The sequence below is a fragment of the Gracilinanus agilis genome, unplaced genomic scaffold (genome assembly GCF_016433145.1).
Source record: "Gracilinanus agilis isolate LMUSP501 unplaced genomic scaffold, AgileGrace unplaced_scaffold24106, whole genome shotgun sequence".
NCBI classification, from domain to species: Eukaryota; Metazoa; Chordata; class Mammalia; order Didelphimorphia; family Didelphidae; genus Gracilinanus; species Gracilinanus agilis.
In genome coordinates, this window is record NW_025355921.1 from 1 (window position 1) to 2032 (window position 2032).

Genomic DNA, 2032 nt, shown 5'->3' on the forward strand with positions numbered 1-2032 from the left:
TTTCCTTCCAATGATTCGGCACAGAAGCAATTAAAATTTATAATACATAAAAATAAAATAAAGCTCCCAAGTGACTATAAACCATACTCAACCAGGCCCTGCTTAACCCTGGATATAGAGTGTATCTGAGTCCAGGAGTTCTAGGAAATGTGACTTGAGTTTCTTTAGTGCCCCACTGGTACTTTCCTTTGAACAGGTGAAGGAAAGCTCACTCACTGCTTTATTAACCAATCGTCATTTTGGAGATCCATTCTGATTAAGAAAGAGAAAACAGAAATGAGATCATGGCTCAGACTGAGGTTTAGAACTTGGAATCTGGTATGAATTGGAAATAATGAGGATCAGTGTTTTCCTAAGTTTAAGTGCATTGGATAGAATGTGAGATTTGGAGTTTTGAAAATTTGAATTCAAATCCTGCTTCAAACATTATGTGAATAGAATTTAAGTCCCATCTTTGAAACTTACTACCTATGTAACCTTGGGCAAATTAGTTAACCCTATGGAACTCAGTTCCCACATCTGTAAAATTAGAAGATGGGGAAGGGGAATATTCCTTGTTCTTTAGACAATGTCTGGGGTCTCTCCCAGCTCCAGTACTATGATAAGAAAATTGGATAATCCTAGGCAGATGACTTCCAAATCTGTTTTTCTGACTCCCTTTGTAGATTCAGGTCTGCATCTCCAAATGCCTTCAGGCAATTCTTTCTAGAGGTGCTACTATACCTCAAACTCAACATATCCAAAACTGAACATATTATATCTTTTAACAAAGCCAACTCCCTCTTTGATCTTATTATTTTTTACCTTCAGGTCTAATAATTGTCTACATACCAAGTCCATCTTGGCAGTAATTCTGAAATCCATTCTCTTCTCTCTTCCCACTCCCACCAGCCTACACAGACAGACCTTGTCTGCACTACCTTGAGTGATTTTTCCAATGACCTACTAGCATGTCTTCTTGCCTTCCTTCTCTCTCCTCACTTTAGTGCATGACCATACATCATACCACAGTCAGAACGATCTTTCAGATCTGATTGCCATTCCTTTGCTCAAAAAGCTTTGGTAGTTCCATTTTGATATCTGAGTAAAATTCAAACTCCTTTCCTTAATACTCAAAATCCATACCAAGCTAGTACCTTTACACACTTATTTTACATTATTCTCCTCCATGTACTCTATGCTTTGGCTAAACTGGGTAACATAATTCCCTCCTACTCCAAAAAATCACTATATAATGCATTTTCCTCCCTCCATTCCTCTTACTCTGGCTCTTTCCTAAAGCTTTACCTTCCTCACTTCACTTATTCATTTCCTCTTCTTTAAAGTTCTTTTCCTCATGAAGCCTTTTTTGGGCCTCCCAGTTGGTGATTTCCTCTCAAACCTCAGATAGTTTTTTGTTTTGACTTGGTTTTATGCACTGATGAAATATTGAGCTTTATCTGTGTTGGTCTCTTATGATGGACAATAATCTTCATGAAGGCAAAAACTATGTTTTATTTGGACTTTGCACTTCCCTTTGTACCTTGCCTAGTGTTCTATACTTAGTGGATTTGTTCTTGCTAGTGTGGGGTCCAGGATTCTGAATTTAAACTCTCGGTTGTACTCTCTGATGTTGGCTGCTTTCTTTGGCCACAAAAATTTGATAGCATTTATTTATTTTATCATTTTGGAATACAAATAGGATCTTTTAATTTGAGATCCTCAGGTAACCTGTTCAATCAAAAAATATGGAATGCTTCAGGAATTTGTATGTCATCCCTGCACAGTGGTCATGCTAATCTTGGTATCCTTCCAGTGTGAATATATGTGCTGCCAAAGCAAGCACAGTTGCTTGTTTTCTGATGCTAGTTCAGAACCTAGCCATAACTGTGGGAGTAGGAAGGGTTAAACAATACAATTCATACAATAACAATAATACTGTAAGGAGAAACAACTTTGAAAGTTTTAAGAATTATCAACAATACAACAGCCATTCATGCTTCCTAAGGACAGTGATGAAGTAGGCTATCCATCTCTTGAAGGATTCAGGGTG

General features: G+C 37.5%; 1 non-coding gene across 1 annotated transcript; it reads right to left on the bottom strand.

Moving 5' to 3' along the window:
* Nucleotides 1–1721: 1721 nt before the first annotated feature.
* Nucleotides 1722–1825, bottom strand: LOC123254530. The gene has a single exon (XR_006506678.1). It is a non-coding gene; the product is annotated as a U6 spliceosomal RNA (small nuclear RNA).
* Nucleotides 1826–2032: the final 207 nt, after the last annotated feature.